At 46.2% G+C, this 23,766-nt stretch overlaps 1 protein-coding gene across 8 annotated transcripts in view; it reads right to left on the bottom strand.

The window, feature by feature from the left end:
* The window catches only part of Lypd6b (Ly6/Plaur domain containing 6B), a 161,655-nt gene extending 140,955 nt beyond the window's left edge, over positions 1–20,700 (bottom strand). For 3 of the 8 annotated variants that reach the window (XM_039105382.2, XM_063284108.1, XM_039105390.2), the window contains exon 1: positions 20,115–20,680. The gene's annotated coding sequence lies outside the window, so the exon portion shown is untranslated. Of the gene's footprint in view, positions 1–19,663; positions 20,002–20,114 lie in introns of those variants that run through there. The other 5 variants (XM_039105384.2, XM_039105387.2, NM_001395757.1 and 2 more) reach the window with 4 other exon arrangements.
* Between the last annotated feature and the right edge of the window lie 3,066 nt (positions 20,701–23,766).

Genomic DNA, 23,766 nt, shown 5'->3' with positions numbered 1-23,766 from the left:
TAGACTTACAGAGCAGTAAATGTTACCCAACTGTCCCGCCCTGTCCTCTACCCCAATGTTTGCCTGGGTTATCAACCGAAGACTCAGATCAGTTCCATAGAAGGCTCTCAGTGGGCTGCAAGCAAACACAGACATACACAGACACGCAGACATACAGAGAGAGAGAGAGAGAGAGAGAGAGAGAGAGAGAGAGAGACCAGAGCAATGCAAACGTGTAGTTTTGTACATTTGTATTTCTCTTACAAAATACTCGAAGCTGAGAAACTCAAAGAATAGGTTAATTTTGCTTACAATTCTGGTGACTGTAGAATCCAGATTACATGGCACCAGCATCTGGCAATGAAGTCCTGGCTATGTTACAACAAAGGAGAGAGGGGGGGGAGGGGGAGAGGGAGAGGGAGAGCACAGCAGCACAGTCTATGAAAACTACCCCAGACCTACATTCCCTTCCAAAGGCAATTCCTAGTATCCTACTCACCCTGCAATGGACTCTTCTCCTTAAAGGTGCCACCACTTCTCAATACACTGGGGACAGCATGAATTTGTGGGAACAAACCACACCCAAACCATAGATACATATAGACACACTTCATACTGAATTCAAATATAGTCTTACTCTAGCAGTGCACGCTCACTGCAGTCATGCTCAGGAATCTACTGCCTTCCAAAAGGCTGCAGGAGGGTTTGGGGATTTAGCTCAGTGGTAGAGCGCTTGCCTAGGAAGCGCAAGGCCCTGGGTTTGGTCCCCAGCTCCGAAAAAAAAAGAACCAAAAAAAAAAAAAAAAAAAAAAAAAGGCTGCAGGAGTACAAGACAAGGAATGCTCCTGCAGAACCATCCCTGATCATCTATTTGACTGGAGATCACCATGGAGCCAATTCATAGGATCTAGAACCAATCGCACTGTCATATCTTTCCTGACGCATGCTCTTTCTACTAAAGACTGAGGAGCAGGGAAGAGCATTTGAGCATACATACAGGTTACTTTTCCCCATGGTGTGACATAACACCATGGCATAAGCAGCCTAAGAGAAAAATGGTTTATTTTGTCTCATAGTTCAAAGATACAGTCCACCACGACAGGGAGTTCCGTGCAGCAGGGCTTGAGAAAGATGGTCACGATGCATCTGAGGTTAGAAAACAGAGAACACCGATAGCTTACTCCACTGAGATTTCTCCTTTTAAAGCTGTCCAGGTCCCAAGCAAGGGAAATGGTGGTTGCCCACCATCATGGTGTATCTTCCCACTTCTGTGAGAGGGACTGGAGATAAGCCCTCCCAGGCATGGTCAGAGACGTACCAAACCTAGACGGTCCCTTATGACCATGCACACAGGCTTGTCTGCTAGCTTACTCTGGGTAGGTGTGAAGTAGATAATCAAAATGAACCAACATGCAAGGCTCATAAGGTAACTGTAGGACCCCACCCAACGCCACACCCTCTTTCTCTCCTTAGAAAACAAACAGGAGCTGGGAAATTTATCCAAAGAAAAGGCACAAGGAACACACACGAGGCCCATTAAACAAAGGCTGAAACCATAATTTACAAGCAAAAGGCCAGTAAACAGCAACGAAAAAACCTACCCAAACAAAGCATTACGAAACAAAACGTCTACAGAAATACCATAGAGTTCATTTTTCATTGGCCATGTTCTGCCAGGCATGAGGCCCACCCATGTGATTGACTAATATACCCAGTGAAATTCCACTGGAGAAAAGTTGTCTTTCCTTTGCAAGGGGATGTCCGTTAGAGAGAACATCTTGGTTAGGAATGGATACTCATGTCTGATTCCCTGACGTCAGCCACTAATCTACAAGGAGCAGCAGTATTAAGCCCCTCTGTTATAGGTTTTCTCTAGTGGAAGGCTAAGCTGTGATAGCCTTTGCAGATGAGAGCACTTGGTGAATGTCCTTAGTTATTCCTCGTTGACAGTGGATTTCTTTTTTTAATCTCTGCTTTAAAGACAAAGCCACCAAGACAGCAGAATAATCTGCCCACAAGTGGAAGGCTATCAAGACAGGATTCAAATACCAGTCACCCTAAACTCAAAGCCCTTCCCCATAATGTCTATGTTGGACAGCCATGGAAACCTCAAAGGCCACCCTGCTTACACTTTTTTTCTGTGGATTTCCACACCCTTGGAACCAAATCCAAACTGACCAGTATATCAATACAGTAATTAGTACAATAGTCATGATTCTGCACAGCCTGGTCCTGATATTCTATCCTGTCATCTGCTCTACTGCCTCTTCATGCTATGCCCCCACCCCCACCCCGGCCTTGTTCCAAGCACCTGAGCATACACCTTCTCAAACTCTCTGGTTCCCTCACAACCTGCCTGTGAGTTAACCTCACTCCTGCCTCTCCCTCTGCCCAGATTTCCCAGCTACTGCTCTAGGATGTAGGCCTGGTACTGAATCCTTCGAGAATTTCTGTGCAAGACTCCATCTTTGCACTGTTGCCATCCACTCAGCTCTCTCCTGAGGCCAACTGTCAACTCCCAGAAGAAAGGTCAGGTTGCTCGCCTGCCTGTCCTCCCACCAGTGGTTAGCACCCTGGTCTCCCCAAGGGCACTCAATAAAAACTAACAAAAGTGGGAAGCAGGCAAAAGGACAAGCGCATCATGGAGAGATAGACAGGGAGATAGGAGATGTGGATTTCCATCTGTAAATCATCAGCTCTTCATTCTCAATAAGCATTAATTAAACTGTTCAACACCCCTGGGTCTGCAGCCCTGTACTCCTCAATTAAATGGTTCTTTCATGACGGTTCCCTCTGCCAAGCCTTTTTTCAAAGAAGGCCTCTGTGTTCACCAGGACATCTAGATACAGAAACAAAAGGGCACTGCATTTTCTTAAGACAGCCTGGAAAGTCAAGTTTCCCTTGAGCATTGACCCAGAAGTATATGCCCTGTGCCCAAAACATGAGGAAGAAGTTTGTGGTAGCGGAAGGCACATTATTAAGGAAGAGAGTCCCAGGGCGAAGAGGAGACAGATGAAGGCCTGATGTAAACAGACCCAGACCCACTTAGTAGAAGCTCTCAGGCAGCTTGCGTGGGGAGACGGGTCTCAGAAACCCATGGGTAGCTGACAGATGCTAATCATCCCCTTAACCTCAGAGATGGTCATTCAACAGTTAGGGTTAGGGTCTGAGAGCCACCATGAAGAGCGACTGAGGGCAAGGAGTGTAGACTGAGGCTGCCCTCAAAACCCTGTGGCTCCCACAGTGCTTCCAATCTTACAGTAAAGGAGAGAGATGGCCAAATGAGAGTGTGGTGGGTCACTTCAAATGGGAAAGGTGAAGTTGTGCAAACATGTGTTTCTATCACCTAAAACCCACTTTCCTGTGTGACCTGAGAAAGGCAGTTAGCCCGAGTAGAATGGGAGCCCCCACCTCCCCATGCAACTGGACAGGAAGTCAGAGTCACAGATGACTGCGTTATAAGAGACAGGAAAGCCTTAGCTTCAGTCACTCCGCTATTTGAACATGTTCAAAACAAAGCTTGCAGAAGCATAAAAGGATAGGACACCGAGGCAGCTCCTTTTCGGAGTCATGGCCAAGGAGCTCCAGTGATGTGTGCAGGCTAATCTGAGGTGGATTAATAATGGACTGTCTTGTGAGTTCAGCTTGAGATCACACATTTAGTACAGAGCGGTATTTTGCAGATATGGCCAGAATAGTTCAGAAGGGCCAGATAACTCTTCCAAAGTCACACAGCAAAGGCAAGAGAATCAAGAGCAAGACTCAGTTATCTGCTAGTTCAAATCCTCCTGCCTCAGTCACAGTCCACTACACCCTGATCTGCCTTCTCCCCATTAGCAAACCCCAGAGGAGAGTCGGAGCTGGGACTGAGGTAAGCAGTAACCAAATGTTGCAGTGCCTTGTGAACTGCTTTCAGACGAGCATACAGAGATGGCTCTGCTAAAATCACACTGCCCCTCTCAGGACAAATGACCCCAACAGGATCAGGTCAGCAGAGGCCCGCACGCCCTGCGGGTATCTTGGAGCCCTCTGCACTTCCTTTCCTGGTCTCCTGCATGTGTAAGCACGGAAGTCAGTGTCGTCCATGATCAAGTCATTCTCCAGATCTCTCAGTTTGCCCTTATACAGTATTTGTGTCTGGTGCTTAAAGTGCTGTTCCCTCCTCTTTTTAATTTTATTTTAGAAGTCTGCAGGGAGAGGCCAGTGCTCTACTACAGGGGCTGGACAGGACTTCACAAAACATGTACAAGGTACAAATAGAGTTGTGATTTTCCTGGTCCCCTTTGACAGGATTGGCTGCTGTGTCGTGTGCAGTAAACAACACTGAGCAGAGGGCATTCTGCAGCCTTATCTCACTCCCTCTCGTAATCAAAGGGGGGGGGGAATAGATTGCAATAAAAAAAATGGGGAACTGGAATTTCAGATTTGTTTAAAAGTTAATTAAACCTGAAAGGTTTGTGGAGCTCATTCATTTCTTTTGTAGTGCAGGACCTCAAGGTTTCCATTCCATTGCACCAGTGGGACAATAAAAACCTGATGCTGTTTTTCATCGCTATAATAAATAGTATATAATAAAGTTAGAGCAAAGTATTTCTTTTAAATAGAAAAGCAGAAATGGAAACACATGTACCGTAAAATTCAGAATGGGCATTGAAAACTGTGTAAAAATTTTTGAGGTGTGGGGTTGGGGATTTAGCTCAGTGGTAGAGCGCTTGCCTAGCAAGCGCAAGGCCCTGGGTTCAGTCCCCAGCTCCGAAAAAAAAAAAAAAAAAAAAAAAAAGAAAAAAGAAAAAAAAAAAATTTTTGAGGTGTGACTTATTTAATTGCTTCTGCTAATACTGCTTTCATTCTCGTCTGGAAAGAAGACTTAACAGTAAACACACAAGTATGACTTTATATATATCCCAGTTAATCCTCCGAATTGACAAGTCTAAAAGAGATGGAGCGTCCTCTTTACGATGAAAGTTGAACATGCAATTAAACGGAACAGGAAGCCTCCCCAAAGCTTTCTCCATAGCTCAGCTTGGCAGTTAGATTGCACGTCCCCCCTACCCCCAACCCTGTCAGTTCCATGTCATAAGCATCTACTGGAAGGACAATGCCTTCCACTCTGCACAGGCTAGCAACCCTAGACGAGTCATGTTAAAGACGATCGTGGGGAGTGGTGTTAGATTACCCACACCAGACACAACAAATGGAGCCAGGAGTGGGCTGCACATGGATTGCTGGCTGCTGAGAAAGAGTGGGAGTGGGCGTACACAGATCCACCTCGTAAGCATTTCAGGAGAAAAGACAGCTACTGTTGAGTAAGCTAAGAGGGTCCTTCTGCTGAAAGGTAGAGGGGAGGCCAAAAGAATTTAAATCTGTAGTTCTAAGAAGCTTTACTTTGTGCTGCAGAAATAAATGTTCCAGCCAGTGGCAAGGATGAACACCACATCTGTTTTCCCCCCACAAGTTACTTCAGTGGGGATGGAAGAATATTTAACTGATATCTGTGTCTCCACTACAAAACCTCCATAAGCGCCTTGAGCTGCTTCATCTAATTTACCTCGGTGACCCCAGCACAGTACCTACCACACTTGGTGGGACCCCGAAATATAAAAGGACAGGATGGAAGATGAGTATCTTATTTGATTTTCAAATAATGGATGTCTACACGTTTGATTGTATCAGTAAAACACTGACATCTAGATGTCACCTGAATAGACAGATGCTTCAGCTACAATACTTCTTTTTCTTCTGGCTACAACACTAAACCTCCTGATGGACAGGACAGAGGAGTCTTTATTTCTAGTGCAGACCCAGTAACTTCCGCTCATTCATCTGGACTCCTACAGTATAAGACAGTCATAGGGAACCAGCACAGGTAAGAGCATTTACCTTACACTCAGGACCATCAGACATGTGGGGCAGGATGTCTCTTCTCATCTTGTTAGTTTACTATGGCACGGTGATCTCTAGTAAAGTCAGTTATCCCCTGTATTACCCTCACAAAGTCTCCATGAGCATCTTGAAGTACTTCATCTAGTTCATCTTGGTGATGAGACAAAATGAAAGGAAGGAAGGGAGGAAGGAAGGAAGGAAGGAAGGAAGGAAGGAAGGAAGGAAGGAAGGAAGGAAGGAGGGAGGGAAGGAAGGAAGGAAGGAAGGGAAAGATGGTAAAATATTCCCATTTGTAAATGGCATGATGTTGTATCTATAAAAGCATAATGAATTCTTTGAAATATTGCTAGAGTTAATAAATGAAGTCAACAACATTTCAGAATGCAAAATCAAAACACAAAAATCAACTATTTCTATGTATTAATAACTTCAAATGAAACTAACAACTCACACACTGCACTAATAGATGGGATAGATAATTGATAAATAGATAAACGATGGCTAGATAGATGGGTAGATAGATAACATAGTTGATAAGATGCTGAAGAATTTAATAATAGAGCTTCAAGGCTTGTACAACTGAAATTATAAAAAGAAAATCAATGAAAAACTTTAATGAATGGTGGGTGAGATTAAGTCTGATGACAGAGAGTTTCACCCTGGAGCCCATGTGTTGGAAAGGGAGAGGTAACTCCACAAGTTGACCCCTGACATATATGTGCCTTGACATCCCCACTCGCATGCACAGGCGTGCATGTGCGCACACACATTCACGTGATAAGTAAGATTTTTAAAATTGTAAAGAACATAAAGAAGACGTACAGCGTAACTGGGTATACTCATCAGCTTTTTTCACTGTGCCAAACTCCTACAATTAAACGTTAAAGGAAGGCAGGACTACGGGCTCGTGGTAGGCTAGCTCCACGGCTTTTGGACCTGAGGTGAAGGAAGGCATCACGGGGAGGGTCACATGGTAAAGCAAAGCTGCCCAGCTATGACAGACAGGAAGGGAAGAGGGAAAGCAAGGGGGTGGGGGGGAGAAAAGGAGCAAGTGCCTGCATATGCCCGAGAGTATTACGTGCATGTGCGTACAGATATAAACAACTGGACAGTGAAAATGCCAGTAACACATTTATTTGAATAGCGAAATATTTAAACAGGCATTTGTCTAAAGAGGATACAGGATTTGTACCTGACAATGCCCTCAGTACCGTTAGCTGAAAATGTCAGTTAAAACCACAGAGATACCACTGACAAGGACTAGATGGCTATGAGAAGAGCAGTATCAAGCCCAGCCAGGTTAAGGACACCCCAGGCCCTTGTACACAGCTGGTGGGAAGGGAAGGGAAATGGGACAGACGCTTTGGGAACAGTGACAGTTCCTCACAAAGCTAACTATAAAGCTATCCACTGTATGATGCAGAACTGTAATCCTCACTAGATACCTGTGCAGAAGAATGGGCAACACATGTCCACACAAAAATTGGTTCATGGATATTCAGAGAATCATCAATCATAATAGTGGGGAGATGGAAGGAAGGCAAGTCTCCACACACACTGACGAATAGATAAACAAAACGTATCATATCCACCTAAAGGAATATTACTCAGTCATTAAAAAGAATGGAAAACTGACTACATCTTAAACCTATTACAAATCATATACCTTTAAAGCACTTGAGTGAAAGAAACTATACACAGATGATTATGTATTTGGAGGATTTCAAGGGTATGGACCGACCAGAAAAGGCAAATACAATCAGTACTGGTTTGTACCAGGGCCCAAGGAAGTAAAGAAAGTAACAGGAGTGACTGTTAAGGGTACAGGTTTCCTTATAAAGTGTCAAAATGTTCCAGATAGGATGGTTGCCCAGACTGTGAACATATCAAAAAGGCTAACTGAATTGTGCACTATAAACGAATGAATGTGTGCCATGTGTATCACATCTTTATGCTTTTACAGAGTGGGGAGGAAGAGTCCCATCCAACTTTCCAATGTTTGCATGAATACCCTTCAGGACAATCAGTGACTTGGATGCTACAGGAAGATTTTCAGGGGCTGTACCATTATCCACCTTGTTGGGGACTACTTCAAATGCTTTGTCTTAATTCGACTCCCAAAGCTAATGGCCCCTGCCCCTAGCTGGCTTCAATCAGGGGCACAGAAGTGGGAACTTTAGATTGCAATTGGGTCTGGGGTAGCAGAGATGTAATAGTTCAAGAATACTGGAGGGGAGGGTGTGCTAGCCACAGGGAGGTTTAGAAGTGCCTAGCCATTTAGCTAGTCAAGACATCAAAATTAGCTGGTGTGTGTGTGTGTGTGTGTGATTCTGTGTGTGTGTGTCTGTGTATGTGTGTCTGTGTGTCTGTGTGTGTGTCTGTATGTGTGTTTCTGTGTCTGTGTGTGTCTGTGTGTCTGTCTGTCTGTGTGTGCATCTGTGTTTGTGTCTGTGTCTGTGTGTGTGTTTGTGTCTGTGTCTGTGTGTGTGTGTGTCTGTATGTGTGTTTCTGTGTGTCTGTGTTTGTGTCTGTGTGTTTGTGTGTGTCTGTGTGTTTCTGTGTGTGTGTCTGTGTATGTGTGTCTGTATGTGTGTCTGTGTCTGTGTGTGTTTGTGTCTGTGTCTGTTTGTGTGTCTGTATGTGTGTTTCTGTGTGTGTGTCTCTGTGTCTGTCTGTCTCTGTGTGTGTCTGTGTGTCTGTCTGTCTGTGTGTGTGTCTGTGTGTGTGTGTCTGTGTCTGTCTGTGTGTTTGTGTCTGTGTCTGTCTGTGTGTGTGTCTGTATGTGTGTTTCTGTGTGTGTCTGTGTGTGTCTGTTTGTGTGTCTGTGTGTGTGTGTCTGTGTGTCTGTATATATGTGTCTGTGTGTCTGTGTGTCTGTGTCTGTGTGTGTGTCTGTTTGTGTGTCTGTGTATGCGTGTGTGTCTGTGTGTGTCTGTGTCTGTGTGTGTCTGTGTCTGTGTTTCTGTGTGTGTGTCTGTGTATATGTGTCTGTGTGTCTGTGTGTGTATCTGTGTGTGTGTCTGTGTGTGTGTCTGTGTGTCTATGTGTGTGTGTGTGTGTCTGTGTGTGTGTCTGTGTGTATGTGTCTGTGTGTGTCTGTGTGTGTGTGTGTTCTTTCATTCGTGAATCCAGAGCTCTTGGGTGGGTGCAGCACACACACGACTCTCCAGGAATCAAATTGGATTAACTAAATCACTGCTACACTGCCTTGCAAACTGAAAGAAATCCATGGTCCAGTGCTTTTTCAGGCACACACGCGCGCACATACACACACACACACACACACACACACACACACACGCACACCCACACACACCAGGTGTGTATTTATCTATTCATCAGTGTATGGACAGTTGGGTCCCTTCCATCTTCTGACTGTTATGATTAATGATTCTCACATGCTTACACATACTGCTGATAAGAGTTCTTGAGAGATAGAAAAATGGGTACCCACTTTTTCATGGTGGGGTTTTAACACTGTCTTGCCAGGTAGCTCTGGCTGCCCTAATTCTGTGTAGGACAAACTGACCTCAAACTCAGGACAATTACTAGGCGAGCAGCACCACACCCAGGTTCTGGGTCCTCGGTTGCACAGGCATCATGACAAGTGCTCAGTCACCACATTAGGATGGTGACTATGTGCAAGGAGGAACCAGGGTCTCCATCAAACTGGAAAGGCCTATTGGAATGAGCCAGTATCAAGCAGGCTTACGTGTGCTTCGTATTTTCTTCTCTTTACATTTGTGTTCAACTTTTCAGTAATAAGCAAATGTTTATAACAAGAACTATTTTAAGTGCAGATTTTAAAATAAAAACTTGAAGGTGGGGCTGGAGAAGACGGCTCAGGGTTAAGAGCACTTGCTGCTCTTGCAGAGAACCCTAGCTCAGTTCTCAGCACCATACCACCCAGGCAGCTCACAACCATCTATAATTCCAGTTCTAGGAGACCCAATGCCATTTCTGGCCTTCAGAAGTGTGTGTACATACACACATGCACATGCACACATGTGAGTTCACACACACACACACACACACACACATACACACAAGAAAACACATCTTAAAATGAATAAATAAATGAAAATGAAAGGGGAACTGAAATAAAGAAATGGAGAAAACCCCACTCATGACTCAGTCGCCCACTCACTCAGTTTGAGGATCCCTGTAGTCTTGGCATCAGTAGGAATGGAGCCCACCATCTATCTCCCTTACCTGGGGTATACCCCTGCACCCTGGGATAGGGTGGTGGACTGGACCGTATCCCCAGCCAGGCAGGAACACCACTATTCTTGTTCAGAGTTCAGCAGTTTCTTTCATAAAGCCCTTCCAGTTATTACAAGCTTTGATGGATTACCAGAGTGATAACATAGTGGTGTCTGTTCATTTTGTTCAGATTTATAGGAGTTTTCAAGGGAAGAGGATTTGCCTATCTCCTCACTGGCCCGTGGACAGAAGTCCTACCTCTAAATGCAGGCTTAAAAACTAATCATCCCCTTACAGGGAAGGCTTGGGAAAGCAGCTTCTTACTCTAGGCCATATGACAGAGCAGTCCATGCTTTCTGAAAAACAACAGGGGAGTACACATCCAGAGCCTGAAAAACAGTCTAGCTCTTGGCCCAATTATGACGTGCCCACCCAGCAACTCATTCCAGGACAATAATGGTGTGTGCACCCAGAGGCTTAGCTATCGGAACGTACCTGGCAGAGCTGTTTGTAACAGCAAGAAGCCAAATTCAAGCTTCAAGAGCAGCTTGATACATCCTCGCCATGACGCAGACATTCAACCAAGGACAATGAGGGAGGGAAGGCTTTGTGGCTTTGGAAATGCTCAATAAGTGTTAAGCTTAAAAATCAGTTTTAATACAACATAAAAGGTCGCATTTCATCTTTTGATATATATCAAAAGAGAGAGAGAGAGAGAGAGAGAGAGATACAGAGAATAAATTACAATGACTAGGATGAAGTCAAGACTATTTCTGTGTGAAAGGAAAATATCCAGTTGGGATTAGAAATTGTTATATCATGTTTTTAATAATGAATACATATCACCACTGTAATAAAAAATAAAAATTATTTTTTTGAAAAAAAAGGCAAAATCATAGTAAGACAAGAAATATTTATACCTATAACTTGAAATAAAATTATCACTATAATTATTTCTACATTTAGCTCCAAGCTTCCTAGCTGCCAAGGCAAAATAAAATAAAGAATTTGGTAGATCTTCGTTGTTTTATCAGCTAGTATTCTGACACTGGATTCTAGGAGGAATTTATGCTGTCTGATCCTAAGTTACACTAACAGCCTCTCTATGTGGGCCCAGCAATGGTCCTCTCATAACGCTGACCCTTGTTCTAACTCCTCTGGCAGCTGGTGAACGCCTGGCTCCCATCCTTGCTAAGGAGCGAACAGCACACACCACTTTTCCTGTGGAGTGCACCCATCCCTGTCTTCTACCACAGTAAATGAGGCCCAGCATGATGTGTTTTCAACACAGCATCATCTAGCGGCTTTTACACACTACTGTGACACTGGTGCGTTTTGCTGTGAACAGGGACACCCAGTCTGCCTCACCAATGAGATGGGCCCTGAAGAACAGCAATGAGGTGACCTCTGAGAACATACTCTCTTAGTCATGCATCTGCTGGAGGGCTCCTGACAAGAGAGAGCAAACAAAATTAGCCCAGTGGCTAGGGGTGTTCACTCCAAAACTCTATAGAAGTCATGAGGGCTTCAAGGGCTTCAAGGGCTTCAAGGGCCTTGCCCTGAAGTGGCCAGAACAAGCAGAGCATCGTTCACAAGCCATAGCTTCCAAGGTAACGGACAAACCACTTTTGTCTGAGTCGGAGTACCCAAAGGCTCTGGCATGGTGGAATGAAGGAGAGAGGGGAGAGGGGGGATTAAGTCCATTGCCTCCTGTGGGCTTTGTCTAGAGCAGCAGTTCTTTTCCCTTTAATACAGTTCCTCATGTGGTGACCTCCAACCTAGAAATGACAGTATTGTTACTTCGCGACTGTAATTTTGCTACTGTTATAAGTTGTAATGTAAATATTGAATATGTAGAATATATATTATGTTAGTGTAATTTAGGACCCCAAAGGAGTTGCAACCCACAGATTGAGAACCACTGGTCTAGAGGAAAAGTCCAAACTAGCATTCCCCCTTCAACTTAACCTTCAACTTCTCTCAGAGCCTGTGGCTCAAGACAGAACTTGGAGACTACTAAAGCAGCTTCCTCCTCTGCCACATCCTCTCTACTCCAAGTACCCTCTTCTCTGTATGTTTTGCTCTTACCTTCAAACCTCCCAGAGAGCTGCCTCCTCACCAACAGCATGAACCTTCCTACACATGTGACCTCTGAGAGCTCTCACCCCCCCAAATGACTCTTCGGTGTGCGTATCATGCATAACAAGAGTTGTCACCCAGGCCAAGCCAGGACATGTCACTGGCCCTCTCACTCAGCACATCACATAGTCCCTGGTACATAAAATCAGCCGGGACAGTGAGGAAGGTCAAAACATTGCAGGAGGAGCCACATATAACAAACCCAAGAGTGCTTTGAGGCAGCGAGGGGCCTGTTTTGCAGTGCTTCAAAAGCATGTTTGCTGACAGACGTGCTGGACAGGTGTTTTTCATTTTGCAAGAAGCAACGTATTTGTGCAGCATGAAATGAGTTTAGGAGGAGTAGAGGAGTACATTAAATGAGAGTAAGTACTATCTCATAAAATGTTTGCCGTGAGTTCTTGTGCACGTGCACACTTCTCTCTCTCTCTGTGTGTGTGTGTGTGTGTGTGTGTGTGTGTGTGTGTGTGTGTGTGTACATAAACAAGCACTGAACCATGGATTTCTTCCAAGAACTTCATGTAGCACCCAAACCACTGGTTGTCCTGAAGGGCATTCATGCAAGCATTGAAAAGCTGGATGGGAACTCGTAGGTGTTACCCAGTCGGTAACAGCATCAGTGGAGATCACAGGCAGCTCATTGCCTCTGAGACACAGTAAGAGGAAAACGATCCCATGGGTGGATATATACAGCCTGAAGCTTCATGCATCCATATTGGAATACTTCCCCATGAAAGGGGAAGCTATACATGATATTCAGACCAGGCTTAGGTGAATGCCAGAAGGATTAGGCGAGACTCACCAATGACTAGATCACAAAGAAGATCATCTGAGGCACTGGCGCTCCCATCTGAGACACCAAACACTCACATGATTTACTGCTTCCCGAGTGAGGGCTCAGGCCCACTGAGAGGGGGTGAGACATGCAGAGTTTTCATAGAGTACATACGCCAAGATGTCCCATGAAGATCATAAAAGGGACAGGTTTAAAACATAAAATGGGTGCTTTCTGTTTCCGCTCAGGATGTACAGAACCAAAAGGAGCATCTTTCCCATGCTTCTGCCAAATAAAAAGTCAGGCAAACTTCAGGTTCATCGCCTTTTCAAATCCACTGAGCAACTGACAGAGAACAGACTACCCGATCCAAGGAGAAATGTTACCTGCAGGGCAGTAAGACATGAGCACTTGTTTACCTGGGCAGATACACCTGTGAGCCTCAGGAAACAGCAAAGGAATACCAAGGCAAGAGCTGGGAGAACACAGTGCAGACCACTCTGAGGCACCAAACAAAACAAAAAAGGAGACCTGAGGTCAACAGTGGAAGCCATTGAGAAAAGCCTTATCCTAAACATACATGGGGGTGGGGGGTGAAGGAATCTGAAGTCTGGCACACGGAAATGCATCAGATCCCGTCTGACTGCAGGCTACACTGCTGAAGTCCTCACACCATACACAACGCGGCAATAGGAAGGCAGGCCCAGGCCCGGGAAGGATACTTCTTCAGTGTCCCATCAACGTGTCTAGTCCTCAACCACAATAATTGCAGGGTATATGAACAGCAAGGAAAACTTGCACTGAAAACCACAAGGCAGTAAATAAAAAAATGGAGACAGATGTCATTTAAATGTTAAGCTATCAGGGAAAGAATTAAAAACAATCATTTATTTACATAAAAAACAACAACAAAAAAAACGAGTGGAATGCACAAACGACATGATCATCTATCTGTTTGGGAGGAAATAGGTTATCCTAACAGAGGAAAAAAAAACAAAACAAGCAAGCAAACAAATAAACAAAAAGACTCCAATGTAAATACTCTAAGAAATGGGCAATGGGCCAAACTCAGAAACAAGTGGAAAAACTCTCTCAAAAAGGATTCTCTCAGAGTTCACATGGCCAAGTTAAAAAAAAAATTATATAGAGCAAGCTTGAAAGCAGGTGAATAAAAATTACCCAAACTAAACAAAACCAGCAAGCTATAAACACAGAAAACACACCACTGCGCTCAAGATGGAAATCTATACCCAAAACTGTAAGATAACTATAACTGAAATTTCAGGAGGGAGGGGGAGGGAGAGGGGGAGGGGGAAAGCAAGAGAGAGAGAGAGAGAGAGAGAGAGAGAGAGAGAGAGAGAGAGAATAAAGCAAAACAAAATAGCTGCTGTGAATTTTCCAAAATGAATGAAAGCTATGAAGTATAAACCCAAGAAGTTTAGAAAGCCTAGTTAAGGATGGGGGGAAACCTAGGGGGAACCCCACCTGCTCAGAGGATGGGGGAAGGAGTGTGGGAAGGGGTAACTGGGAGAGGACAGTGAGTGGGATGTAAAGTGAATAAAGAAAAAAAATTTAAATGGTAAAAAAAAAAAGAAAGAAAAAGGAAAGCCCAGCTCCATAACCACCAGGAGTGTGCCCGCGTGCAGTGCAGAGACTGAGCCAAAGTCAAAACCCTGAAGGCCAAAAACAAAGAGAAAATCTTAGCTACAAGGAGGGAGAATTTAAACGCCAAATACAATGGAATAGAGAGGGAAATTTTCTTACCAAAAGACACACAAACAAACAAACAAACAAACAAAAAAAGACACCTTTAAAACGGCTTCAGCAAGAAAGAGCACACGGAGTGGGAGGTCTGGGTCTGTTTTTATGGCTGTCAGAGATACTAGAACAAGAGTCAGAAAGCATAGCCTTCAAGTCCAACCCCTGGCTCGTGTTGGTTTGGAAAATTAACAAGTGAACGACTGGTCATTCCCTCCCTCTGAAAGAGTCAGAGAGGGAGTACTCTCTCTCCACACCCAAACACGGCAGAATCCTTAGCCAGCACAGTCAAGCAAGAAGGACCTAGAAGACAGCTGGGAAAGAGAACTATTTCTATTCACAAAGCATGTGGTTCTCTTTGGGGGGAAAAAATCTGAATTGCTTTACCAAGTCTGCTACAATAGACAAGAGGTAATTTTAGCAAGTTCACTGACTACAAATTCGGTATACCAAGATAAACCACATTTCTATATAGTGACTAAAGCCCCTAAAACTAAATACTTAAGGTCTGAGCACAGTAAAACCTTATCTACAAAACCATTGTTCCAAAAATCTACGAAACATTCCGACGATAGAAACAAGAGGCAAATTACTGGTTATTTGTGGGCTGCAAGACTCAAATATTACGAAATGTCAATCAAATTACAACCTGCAACCCCAGGGGAAGTTTTATAGATACTGACTAGCCGATCCTACTATTCTCACAGAAAGGCAAAGGCGCTAAAGAAGCCATGACAATGGTGCGAAAGAACAGCACTGGTGACCTAGACCACCTGCTTTCAAATGGTACTAACAAAAGTGGTCCGGCCGGGTCGCTGCATTTACACGTAGTAGGCAGAATAGAAACGACCGTTCCGGAGTCAATTAATCGTTATATTTGTGACATTTTATTTAATGTATTTAATATTATAAAGTATGTATAAAGTATACTTTAATCACTACACTTACCTCTGCTTGTTTATTTGTTTATTTATCTGAAGGTCTAAGAAGAACCTGCTGATACCGTGAGGTACAACAATCAAAGTCATGCGGTATGGCTGGGCAGCCTTACACACTGAGCCATCCTTCTGGTGCCTGATTGATTTTCTTTGCAATAACCAAGAAAATTCAGTTGGGAAATTTTGGTCCTTTTTAACAACTTGGGCTACAATAATGGGGCTTACGCATGCCCCCAAAGACTGGCTCATTTGCATACCATACTCAGAGCTTAACTCAGCCATAGACCTTAAGTGCAGAACATAAATGTATGAAGTTTTTAAAAGAAAACGTGGACATTATTTAAGACTTTGAACACATCAGATAAATTTCATACAAGTCCTTAGTAAAGGGACTACTTTTCCTACCAAATAAGAATGGTTCTTTAAAATACGGCAAAGGATACAGTTGTCCGCGCATCAAGATTTATTTTCTCACTGTTTAAATAATGATCCCTGAGCATGAATGAGCACATCTGTAATGCAGCCACACTTCCTCCATCTCCGCCTCCAAAACTAAACAAATCCAGAGCAAAACGATGACAGGACTGGCCCTAATTTCCCTTCACTCACGGTTCTCCGCTCATTTCTCATCACCTGCTATTATGTTTTGCAAGTCACTATAGGAACAAGGAAAGATATAACAAAGAAAGAAACTCTATTCAAAAGATGTAAAAATAAAAGGTTAGGCGTTGGGGTGATAACTCTGTCAGGAAAGAGCTCGCCACTCAAGCATGAGGGCCGGAGTTCAAATCCCAGAACCCACATAAAAAAGCCAGCTGCATGGCTGTACACTGGCAATCCCAGAGCTGGGGAGGGAGAGACAGGCAGATCCTTAGGACTTCCTGCCTAGCCAAACTAGCAAGCCACAGGCCAGCAAGAAACCCTGTCTCAAACAAACAAAATGGAACTGTATCTCACAGTGTGCTTCCTCTTGAGGCTGTCCTCTGGCAGGCACACACACGTACACACACAAGTGCACACACACACATGCACACACACACACACACATGCACACACACACATATTTAAAAAAATAAGATGTTCTAAGTAATTTAATATTAACCCACCTCTAGGCAAACATTTGCCTTTTTTACATACCATACCTACTCACTTAGGCAACAATTCTCTGCAGTAAATAATAGAAAACTTCGAGGATCGTGGCCAGGGTTCCAGTAACACTCTCAGTGTGGCTCTCAACCCTCCCCAATACCTCTGTGCTCAGAATCCAAAATATTGTCTAAAACATAACTATGTCTCCTCCTGGGGACTGTGAACTCCGTGAGAACAGTGACTTTCTCATTTCTAAGGGTTTTGGATTTCCCACGCTTTAAACAGTATGGGGCATACAGTAGGTGCTTAGTGCAACTTTATAGAATGGATTCTGGCCCCAGGCTTGAATCATCATAACCTCCCTCTGCTTCTGCTCAGCGATCCTGACAATAATAGCTAAATGATCTGGCCCTTCCCACCTACTTTCTCCGGGATTAGGGATCACTCAACCAACTTCGAGACTAACTAGGGACCGAGGAGAGAGGATTATGGGAAGTCGCATGCCAGATTCCACAACAGAACAGCAAGTGTCCACTGATGTCCACCATCTCCAGTGGAAACAAAGAGCATCATTCACCTCGAGCTCCAATAAAAAACAGGCTAAATAAATACTTCAAAGCAGCACTTAACTTGGTCCCTGAAGGTCACCCACCGAGTTCAGTATCCGGAAGCCTGTTTGCCAAGCTCCAGCCTGTTAGTTGAAGGCAGGTAACAATGCTGAAACCCAGCCATGGCTTTAAGCATGGGAGTGCTCTCAGAAGGACTGAGAAGGCCCTGGGCTAGGGTGGGTCGCTAGGGGAAGACCATAGACATCTGTGAGATTTCAACTACACACGGCCCCTCCTGGAACTCTTCCAAGTCATTACCGCTCTGTAAATGACAAGGATACATAGAAAACTGTCACTCATCCTAAGGGGCATGTGGACAGCTTAGAAAGCCTTTTCCGGGTTTCACGTGTAAGTTGTTCAACAAATTGACACCACGCTGGGGTCCCAACAAAGGGTGCCCCTGTCTTTCCTGCTATGCCACACCCAGTTCTTCTCCCCTCCCCAAGCCACACCCTATACTTTTCCTACTGAATTGAACTCTGGATATGCAGGAGGCATGACTAAGTGCCTACGCTGGCCTTGGCCTTGCTCGCAGACTTCCAACTGTGCTAGATGCAGAGCTGGGGAAGATGGGCTCCAGCCGCAGCTCAGGGAAGATGGCCCCAGTCACAGCTCAGAAGAATATCTGGCAAATGCGATTACAGCCCCAGATCTGCTGCTAAAGGATGGTCTAGGAGTAGGCTGCCCATTCCAGTCAACAGCACATGGCCAATGAATGACAAGAACGGTAAGGAGGATTAAATGTTCTTATCTAAAGGAAGACTGATAAGTGAGCCCTACCCTTTCCTCTGCTATGGAAAGAGGACAATGAGATCGACAATAGGATTCCCCACAGAGATCAGGGAAATTATAGAAATTTCTAGAAGGTGACCTATAGCTGTAAACTGTTCCTCCCCCTTCGGCTTCCCCCACCCCAGACATCCTGGGGAAAAGGTAATATTGCCTAACTAAAGCTGGATGCATCAGACACCCTACCCTGTGACCCAGACAGTACCCCACTGATACTGCTCAACAACCTGGTTATATCCATTTAGAGCTGAGCCCCACTTTAATAGGGACACTTCACGTGGTGCTATGTCTGCAGTGAGACAACCTCCAACACGGCTTATCTGCACAGACATCTTTCCTCTGAGCATCCACCCTGACTCTTGGCAGACGCTCTGGCATATGCTGGGCATTGACCAAATGTGGAATGACTGAATGAATTAAGCACTGAATAAAAGCTAGCAGGCTGGGCAGCCAGGTTATCCACGCTGAGCGAGGCCTCCTTGAGGTGTCCTCAAGGAAAGCAGACACAGTGGAACTCGCAGTCCTATTTCTGTCTACCCAGAGTCGAAACTGCTTCTGAGAGCTGGCTTTCAAATCGCCTATGGTTGAGTGAGACAGGGCTACCTATCCCAGTAGCTAAGCTAATCTCTCCCCTCTCTCTCTCTCTCTCTCTCTCTCTCTCTCTCTCTCTCTCTCTCTCTCTCTCTCTCCTTCCCCTTTACTCCTTCTATTTCCTTCGGTGTCAGCTCTATTGACCATTGTGTACAAAAGAACATGTAAACCTAGTGGGGAAAGAACTAAGCTGCCCCCGAGGTGAGAACTTGTCCTGGGAGCTCATAGCAGTGATAAGATCTAGCTACACTGGAAACTGCAACCCTTGGACTTTTCCTTTGCTTTGCCTTCGGAGGGCCCAGCCAATTCCTACATTGTGTAAGACAACTTTCAAGCCACCAAACCCTAACCCTAAGAATTCTGACAGTTCATAATGGCAGAAGCAGGTTAATTACACCTTTCTACAAGGGGGACACATGCACTGACTGTCTTGATCTTAGCAGCTAGGAACAGCCCCGCCCCCCACCCCACCCCTCGCCACTACATTCAGCACGTCAGAAGGGTGCCCCCAATCCTCCCAGGCACACAGACATTACCACTCCCCCCAAAGCCCAGATGTCTTCTATTCCAAAAGATGCAGGGACCTCTGGAGACAAGAAGTGTTGAATGCGTTAACACCTGGGAATTAAACTGAGAGGAAAAACCCTCAAGCATCATGCTAGGTACTTCATGGGCATCAAATAATTTAAGGCCATCTGATGATTATAATACCTATGTTATATTCTAGGAAACAGGCTCAGAGAAGTTAAGGAGCTTGCTCAAGGTCACAGAGCTAGTAAGTAAACTGAAATTTAAACATCATTCTGGACCACTCTTACCACTTTATCACTCCGATCGCCAGGCACTGGGAGGGAAGTGGGCAGTATCCCTTCACCCCACAACACCCTCGGGCACAGACACCCACGCTGACTTACTATGTATGCCCCCTGGAGTAAGGGCAGCCTCGCCGACTCCGCTTTACCGAAGCCTACGTAACTAAACTAACCAATGTGCTGGTTAGTGATTTAACAACAAAGTCAAGCTCCAGGCAGCGCAGCGGAGACTGCGGCCCCCGCGGGCCGGACTGGAGCGCCGCAGAGGAAAGGGCGGGAGCTGGCTCGCACTTGGCCGTACAGTCGGGCCCCAGCCTCAGCCTTAGCTTCCAATCCCGGCGTCACTGGGGAGACCCGCGCAGCTCCCTGCGGTGCCCGCTCGGATGCCGCCCCCCCACCCCATCCAGATGTGGGCAGCTGCGCTACCCCGCGACTCGGAGAGTCCCGGGGCTCCGCGGGGCGTTTCGCAGTGCTCGCCGCAGCCGCGCGCCCCTCCCAGCCCCTGCTCTGTGGGCTCCGCACGCGGTCGCCCCGCAGAGCTCGCCCAGCTCACCTGCACAGTCGCTGCCGGCCGGCTCCCGGCGCCTCGCTCGGTTCCCGGCCTGGGCTCCAGGCACCCGCTCCGGGCTGGCGATGACTGTGACCGCGCCGGGCGGGGCGTGGCTCCTCCCAACCCCGAGCCACCTGGGGCGTCCGGGAGAGGCGGGCCGACAGGTGAGCTCCACACGTGGGGGAGCAGCCCGGGTGCCGGCTTGGGGACGCCGCCTGGGTCCTGCGCCCAGTGGCACGAAGCCCGGTGAATGCGAGTAGGTTGCTTAATGCACCCGTGCAGGAGGAGCTGTTCCCACCTAGCCTGGCGGGCTGGGAAAAGAGCACAGACCCCGCTCGGAGCAGCTAGAGGGACACTGCCGCCCTCATAGATGCTAGAGTCACTCCGGGGTGAAAACTGTGAGGCAAAGAGTACAACTGCTTGAGAAACAGAACTCGGGCCTTTTAGACCGTTCGGTCCTACCCCTTACAGGCTTCACCTATCTCTAAAACGTCGGCTTTCCCTCGTGTTAGTAAGATAATTTTCTATTGCTATGTCCTCCGCAACTCTGGATTGTAAATCCAACCTTGCTTCTCTGTAGATAAATCCCCAAAGCCTTCAAGGAGATAGCTGGTTTGCCGACCTACACTCTTGGGACGCCTGTGTAAGTGGCCAGTCACATCTCTAACTTACAAAGAGGTCACACAGAATAGGATGGCCTGTCTGTCTGTCTTGCACCAGTGGGAACCAACCCAGAATTGGGACAACTGACTCAGGATGTGGCAGAGTTGAATCTGAAGTCCAGTCCTGTCCCTCTCCAAAGAAAGCACGGTGGCCTGGAGGCTCGAGGGGCTTGGTAGGATGATCTCTTGTAGAAACTAGGCATGGGGGTGATCACCATAGAGACGTCTACCCATGGGCTCTGCATGATAAGGGGACACCTAAGCCACTGGCATCTTGAAATTTTTCCTCTTGACAGATGACCTTAGCACACGTGCAAGGGGTATGTGGTGTAGCTGGTTCCCGCTGGTTACATTTATGGACACACAGAGAAAACTTACCCAAATCTGTACAGAAAGTAACGTTCGTCTTTCAAGATGTACAGAGCCCATCCTTCTAATAACTACTTCAGGGCCCTGCTATGACTGCAGACTAAACCGACAAAAGTTGAAGGCCGTCTGCCAAGGTGATGTCAGGGACAGGTGAACCCACCCTTCCCCCTGACCACAGGCTAACACTGTCAGGGCCCCGGGCCCCTCTTTCATCAGTGGATCAGACAGAAGGAAGTGTTTAAGATCTAGTGTTCCCTGGCAGGTCTACAAGAGACAGTCCATCCTGGAAAAGAGTTTCATGATGCACCACATGGGTGTGCCTAACCACAGCTGCGACTCCCCCATGGCAGGTATGGAGGCTGATGTCCCAGGTTGGAGCAGTGGCAGGGCCTGCCTTACGGGTCACCAGTGCAGGTGGGGCTGAACAAAGGAGCCGCTCCAGGTCCCACCCTGGAGAGGTAGGCCCAGCCCTCTTGGTGTTTTGGTTTCAGTCAATGGAGCGTGTGAGTCTCTGTTGTGTGTGTGATCATGGATGGGCCTTGTAAGTGATGCCACCTGGAGAGGCTGAAAACCTTCCAGAAAACATAAATTCTACTCTAGCCCTGCCCTTCCCCTTCCTCTCTCTCCCCGCCTGCAGCATGTCTTTTTTGTTTGCTGGGCTACACACACACACACACACACACACACACACACACACACACACACACACACATACACACACACACACACACACACACACACACTTTTTTCTTTATTATTGAGATTTTTGTACACGTATGCAATGAATCACGATCATATTCACCCAATTCCCCCAAGTTCTCCCCCAGTGTTACCCAATGATTTCATGTTTTCTTTTCTCTTCTTTTTTATAACCTTTTTTTTTTAAAGTCCAGTTAGTGTTACCCTTATGTGTATGGATGTGAGGTTACACACGGGAGCATGGGAAATCTACCAGTGGCCGCACATTTTCAAACAAAAGAATACTTCTCCCTCCCCAGAGTCCAAGAGCTCCTCTGTAAGGAATGGGGCCAGGAGAGCACCTCCCGTACCTGTTTTGGCTGGATTAGCCTTGTTTGTGCAGGTAACCTCAGCTGGCATGAGTTCACAAGCACAGTACTATGTTCGCATTGCAAGGTGCTCTGCCCTAGGCTCTGGCCCTTACATTCTCTCTACTTCCCAAAGCCAGGGAGGAGGGGGTAGAGGAAGCTGTCCCACTTAGGGCTCAGCCTCTTAATCTCAGCATCCTGACCAGTTAAGCATGCTTCTGTTGTTGTTGTTGTTGTCGTTGTGTTTTATTATTATTATTTTGTGTTACTTTATTTATGCATGTGTTTTATATATGAATGCTATGCCTGCATGCCAAGAGAGGATGTCAGATCCCATCATAGTTTGGAAGCTGCCATGTGAGTACTGGGAATTGAACTCAGATCTGGCAGAGCAGCCAGCCACTGTGCTTAACCGCTGAGCCATGTCTCCTGACCACATGCCACTTGATAGGATATTTCTTCTGCTTGGAAAATAGGAAGTGCCCAAACCAGACAAGACTTCTGCTGGAAACCCTCTGCTGGGAAGTGGTTTGTAGGACCTGGAGGTGCAGCCGTGAGGGTGGGTGAAATAAAGTCTAGGGAACGTGTGGGCCGCCCATTTGCAGAAGGTTCAGTAAATGGGACTGTGTGAGTCAGGGCTTCATTGCAGTGAGCAGACACCATGACCAAGGCAACTCTTACAAAGGCAAACATTTAACGGGGGCTGGCTTACAGTTTTAGAGGTTCAGTCTATTGTCATCACGCTTGGAAGCATGGCAGCCTCTAAGTAGGTATGTATGGTACTGGAAGGGCTGAGAGTTCTACATCTTGATCTGAGGTCAGCCAGGAGGAGACAACGTCCTCAGCAGGCATAGAAGGAGGCGCTCTTCTGCACTGGGTGGAGCTTGAGCATAGGAGCTTCAACGCAGACCCCCACAGTGACACACATCCTCCAACAAGGCCACACCCACTCCAACATTGCCACGCCTCCCAATAGTGCCACTTCTCATGGAGCAAGCATATTAAACCCACCACAAGGGCCCTAACTGCATTGCTGTGTGTGGCTCCGGCTGCCAGTACAGAAAGCCTACTTGTGTCTCCTAGATATTAAAGATCTGGAGAAAAGGACCGGTGACGATTCTAGGATGAGGCAGGTAAAAACCACTCTATTTGCTATTATTCTGCCTGGCGCCTAGGAAAATTATGTTGAACTCAATTTTTTTCCTCAGCGTCTAGTTCTCTGATGGGATATTAAGAGAGAAAGGGAGGCTAGGGGATGGCTCAATCTGTAAAGTTTTTGCTACATCAGCTTGAGGACTTGAACTCAGATCCCCAGCACCCAGGTAAAAGCCAGGCATGTCAGCACTGGGTCTGTAACCCCAAGGCTGAGGGAGGAGGTCAGAGAAACAGAAGCAGGAGGATTCTGGCCTAATCGGTGAGCTCCAGGTTCAGTGAGAGATAAAATAAGGTGGATGGTAACTCATGAAAATGCACAACAGAGGCAACTGGTTGTGCACCCAGCACACAGGTACATGATCCTCCCCTCAACATGAACATGTACACACACACACACACACACACACACACACACACACACAC

Source organism: Rattus norvegicus, chromosome 3, assembly GCF_036323735.1.
Source record: "Rattus norvegicus strain BN/NHsdMcwi chromosome 3, GRCr8, whole genome shotgun sequence".
Taxonomy (NCBI): domain Eukaryota; kingdom Metazoa; phylum Chordata; class Mammalia; order Rodentia; family Muridae; genus Rattus; species Rattus norvegicus.
Note: the sequence above shows the minus strand (reverse complement) of the source record. Positions and strands in the feature narration are given on the sequence as shown.